This window comes from Bos grunniens, chromosome 7, assembly GCF_055505025.1.
Source record: "Bos grunniens cultivar Pamir isolate PY7600 chromosome 7, Bosgru_T2T1.0, whole genome shotgun sequence".
Classification (NCBI taxonomy): domain Eukaryota; kingdom Metazoa; phylum Chordata; class Mammalia; order Artiodactyla; family Bovidae; genus Bos; species Bos grunniens.
Window position 1 is genome coordinate 32,022,604 of NC_141171.1, and position 5,937 is coordinate 32,028,540.

Sequence of the window (5,937 nt, forward strand, 5' to 3'; positions counted from 1 at the left end):
AAGACTCTTGAGAGTCCCTTGGGCTGCAAGGAGATCCAACCAGTCCATTCTGAAGGAGATCAGCCTGGGGATTTCTTTGGAAGGAATGATGCTCAAGCTGAAACTCCAGTACTTTGGCCACCTCATGCGAAGAGTTGACTCATTGGAAAAGATTCTGATGCTGGGAGGGATTGAGGGCAGGAGGAGAAGGGGAAGACAGAGGATAAGATGGCTGGATGGCATCACTGACTCGATGGACGTGAGTCTCAGTGAACTCCGGGAGTTGGTGATGGACAGGGAGGCCTGGAGTGCTGCGATTCATGGGGTCACAAAGAGTCGGACACGACTGAGCGACTGATCTGATCTGATACTTGATCCATATACCAAGACTTTAGTCCAGAGGTAGCTGAAAATCTGTGATGGAGTCTATTAGAGGTGAAGGAATCCTAGAGGGAGCACAGCATTTCCTGTGGGACACTAAAGATTTGACATCCCGAAGAGCCAGCTCATTAAGATCCTAGCACATTGACTAGTGTTATGGACTGAATTGCTTTCCCTGCAAATTCATATGTTTAAGTCCTAATTCCCAATGTGACTATAGCTGGAGATAGGTTCTTTCATGAGATAATTAGGTTAAACAAGATCATAAGAATGAAGCCCTAATCTGATAGGGTTGGTGTTCTTGTAAGAAGAAGAGGAAGAGACACTGGGATTGAGCTGCACAGAGAAAAAGCCACGTGAGGGGGGAGAAGATGATTGTCTGTAAGCCAAGGAGGGAGTTCTCACTAGAAACCAACCCTGCTGTCACTTTGATCTTAGAGTTTTAGCCTCTAAAAAATAGGCTTCCCTGGTGACTCAGTTGGTAAAGTATCTTCCTGCAATGGAGTAGACCCAGGTTCAATCCCTGGGTGGGGAAGATCCCCTGGAGAAGGAAATGGCAAACCACTCCAGTATTCTTGACTGGAAAATCCCATGGACAGAGGAGCCTGGTGGGCTACAGTCCATGGAATTACAGAGTCAGACATGACTTAGCAACTATACCACCACCACCACCACTATAAGAAAATAAATTTTTGTTGTTTAAGCCACCCAGTCTTTGGTATTTTGTTGTGGCAGCCCTAGCAGCCTAATACAGACTAATTTAAAGCTGATGATTCAAATAGCAGTTAAAAGAGCTATTTTTCTGGTTGGAATTAGACATTTATGGGTTTTTTTGGTAATCAGATTTTTATTTTTTGGCATATGGAATAAACAAATTTTTAAGGTAAAGCTTACTTTTTATCACTCATTATTTCCTTTTTACATTGTTTGACTTGCAAATCTTAGCAATTTGATGCAAATAAATTCATACATGGACCCTTTATGCTTTGGTAAAAGTGTTTTTCATTATCATTCTAAATGAAGAGCTGTTTCATTATTCTTCACATTATGTGCACTCCTCAATATACCATGTGTGTGTGTGTGTAAATACATTTGTGAACAATTCTTCCATGAACTTGTATTATCATTTATGAATAACCTCTAAACATTACCGTCTACTTCTTTTAATGAAAGCAGTTAGGAAAATAAAGTTACCTCTACATTTTTAAAAGTATCTAATTCTCAGTATTCTCAGCATATGTCTTACATGATTGCTAGAAAAAATTTTTAAATGGCATTCTTAAAAATGATGAATCATTGTAACAGAGGGTATTCTGAAAGCCTTGAGAAGACGATTGTTCTAAGAGGTGTGATTTTTGCAGATATCCATAATCATTAGATTCTGTCTCTTGTCACATCCAACAGCTTCAGTTTAGGGCCAACCACAGGCAAGAGCCAGGTCAGGGAGACAGATGTGAAATGATTTTGTCCTCCAAGCATGACATCCCCTGTAAAACCAATAGGTCACAGGATTGGCCTGACTCCTTACTACTTAAAAAAAGTAGTAGGAATCTACTGTGATTCTAATGGTCTGGTACCATTACTTGTTTCAGGAAAGAGAGCTAAAAGTGTAATAGCCTGATATAGAATACATAGGAAAAGATCCCTTAGAAAGCTGTGAGGGTCAAAAGTGGTAACTCGTTGAAATTTTAATCTTTGATGATGCTTATATAAAAAATGGTATAAGTGATTTAGAGCAAGACTTGAAATAAAATTTTTTACTTTGAGGAGAAGATGAGTTGAATGCTGTATGAGTGGCAGATAGGGATGTTATATATATTTTTGATTGACACTGTAATTTTTCCATTTTTTATTTAAAAAATTAGAGGTAATGATATATCTGGGATGAATCAAGTTTTCCAAGTCTTTTACATTTTTGTCTGTTTCTATCTACAATTTAATCCCTTATCTACCGAATCAAAAGAATATTCTTGCCTAACTGAAATGAATTATTCTTCATCAGATTTGGTTTACTAATACTTTACCAGAGGATTTCATAAATTTCATTTCCAAACAGTATAATTCAATATTTAACCATTATTCAATAAGTAGAAATTACTTGTGAAGACGATTATAAATAGTGCAAAAAGTTCAAGTTGTTTTCTTACAATGTTAAAAATGGCCCAACTTGAAAGATATAACTTACTCCATATGAAAGAATACATTATATTTAAGTGTGCTTATTGGAACCTTTAGTGCAGGAGGTGCAGATAACTAAATTGGTCATATTGATATAGAATATTTGAATCAATGCTCACAGATAATGGCTGCTGATTAAGCAAAATTGAAGTTTAGAGGATGTATTTCCAATAAATTTTCAATACAATATGTGAAACACAGCTTTCACCCCAGATGATCCCTAGCTCCTGTTATCCACACTTTTGTATAATACCCTTCCCTTGAGTGTGAGCTGGACTACTTACTGCCTTGCTAATGAACCGAATATGGTAATCGATATGGGATGTGACTTTCAAAGCTGGATGGAAAAAAGACTATGAATTTTAGTTTGGTTGTTCTCTCCTGCCTACTCTTTCTTGGATCATTTACTCTATGTGGAAACAAATTGCTATGTTGTGAGGCAGACCTGTGGGAAGGGACAAGTGAGCGAGCTTGGATGTAGGTGTTCCAGGGCTTGCCAACCCCCACCTGACGCACCTTGGAAGGCCATCCTCTCTCAATCTAGTCTTGTGATAAGAGCTTGACCCCAGGCAGCAGCTTGACTGTAATTTCATAAAGGCTCTGAGCCACAGGCACCAAGCTGTGTTGCACCTGGAGTCAATCCACAGGAACTGGAAGGTAATAAATGTTCGTTGTTTTCAGCCACTAATTTTGTTAAATAGAAATAGAAAACCAGTACACCATGTTTATTAATTCATTAACTAATATTAGGTTATTAAGCCATCTGTCACCTTCTTATTTTAATTGATATAATTTCAAATGCTGTCTTACTAAAGACAGCTTGAGTTGAATAATGCAGATATTTGGCATAGCATTTGAATTGATTTATATTACATGTTGCTGGTATTTTTAGGAGAATTTATGTTTATAAGGGAAAACCTTATATTTACGAGAGTGTATTTGATTCCTAAATTTCAGAAATGCTTACATCCAGGGAAGGCAAGGTGAAAAATTTAGAAATGGAAATTGTAAAATGATAAGATTAAATCCATTTGCTTTAAAAGACTATTTGTCTTTTGATCTATCAGATCACCTTTTGAAGCCTTTATCTAAAATTAATTTTGTATTGCTATTTTTAACATAGTTTTGAAAATGTTTATATCCAGAATATGATTTTTCTGGCCCTCCCTCGTAACTTGCTTCAGTGGATCTATGCCTACTGCTTCTAAGGATAAATAAATACAAAATAATAGAAATCTATTTCCAAGTACATTCTATTAAGGGCCTAGGTTACAGAATAATGATTATTTTACATGGGAACACACTGTCTTCTAACAATTATAGTGTACATAAAATATTCATAGCATTACTGAATGTGTATCGGTATAACAAAAGATATCAACTGATTATGATAGTTTTCATAGATGATCTCAAAGTACTTTTTCAGAGTCAAATTCCTATTTCTGATGTTCCTAAATAGGGCAGCGGCTATTATCTTTAAGAGAAATACACCTGAATTTTAAGCTTCTGTCAATAAAACAAAGAGGAATAGAGTGAGAAGGATCCAGTGACATGCACACATGCTTGACCCCTCCCAACCTGCAGAGAGAATCCAAGCCTTAAATCATAATGATAGTTTAGCTGGATCCAACAGTCATCCTACTCCTAACAGATAATTACTGTGTTTTTCCAGTGGCTGCCAGTTCCCTCTGGTTAGGTCTTCATTTCTAAAAGTGAAGCAAATGCATAATTTCATTGAAATAAGAGTCAAAATATAAATCAAGGAATTTAGACAAAACCTTTGACCGTGGAATGCAGGTCTCTTAGGAATAAAGAGTAGACTAAGCAAATGTGCTTGGCTTTCCTGGTTAAAGTCCACCCTGAATTATCAATTATGTAGGCTGGTCTGGCAGCCAGTATTCTAGCAGCTGTCCATGGTTGTCTGGAAACTGACTCAGCTGCTGCCTCTGCTTGCTCGCATGCATGCTAAGTCACTTCAGTTGTGTCCTACTCTTTGCATTCCTATGGACCACCAGACTCCTCATCCATGGGATTCTCCAGGCAAGAATACTGGAGTGGGTTGCCATTCCCTTCTCCATGGGATCTTCACAACCTGGGGATCAAACCCAGGTCTCCCACATTGTAGGCAGATTCTTTACCATCTGAGCCACCAGGGAAGTCCGTGCTGCCTCTGCTTGGTGACTGTCATAAAGTGACCTTTGCTACAAAGTATACATTAAGAAGTCTCACTTGCTTTCCCCCCCCCCCCGCCCCCTTACTTTGTTTGTAGTGTGTTGATATTAGGCAAAATCTCATACCCACAGTCTAGTGTAATCCTAAGCTTTTTAGCTTGCAACAAAGCACTGAAATGTCACACTTAATGAGAAAGAAAACATCATGCAAAGTGTGAGCATTTCCACTCCTTTGGAAAAACATCTTCCTAACTAGGATAATCAGGTTTTGCTGTGACACCTGCTATACTACAGGAGCATGGGAAGAATCTGAAATGAATTCTTCTTCTTCTGTCTCAGTGCATTAAATGATCTGTTGGAGGAATCTGTCTTGAACAAACAGCTAAATAAGTCATAAATCTCTTGATACAACATGAAACAAAATGTAACAGTGATACTACACTGTATTAAATCATTGCTTTCTCTAAGAGCTATTAGCAGCCTTCTGCTCTATTATCTCAGTGATGTGACAAAGAACAGTGAGATACGTGAAGCCATAGGTATGAGAGGTGCTGTGGCAGAGCTTTGGCACTTGCTGCTTCAACAGCATTGTCTAAAATCTGTCATAACTGGTCATTTTACTAAGACGCAAACTTGAATTGTGTGCATGGTTTGTTAGGATGAGGTGAGGAATGTGTCACCTAGCTTTCTCAGGAGCTTTGTCTAGTTTTGATACCTGCAATTCAAGAAAATTTCACTGGTCCTTACTAGAATTCAGTATCGCTTTGAAGTGCTCAAGTATTTGATAATTTAGGGAAAGTGCAAAGTTATTCAGGTTAATTTTATAAGAATAGAGGCCTGCTAGCAAGCATCACCGACTCAATGGGCCTCAATTTGAGCAGACTCCAGAAGACAGTGGACAACACAGGAGCCTGGCATGCTGCAGTTGCAAAGAGTTGGACGCAGCTTAGTAGCTGAACAACAACAATTAGCAAGTAGAGTTAAGGCTGCTAGAGATCTTCTGAGATCAATGGAACCATTTCCTGGGACTGGACATGTTGTTTGATGTTCAGTCACTAAGTCGTGTCTGACTTTTTGCAACCCCATGGGCTGCAGCACACCAGGCTTCCCTATCCCCCACTATCTCCTGGAGTTTATTCAAATTCATGTCCATTGAGTCAGTGATGCTACCTAACCATCTCATCCTCTGTTGCGCCCTTCTCCTTTTGCCTTCAATCTTTCCCATCAT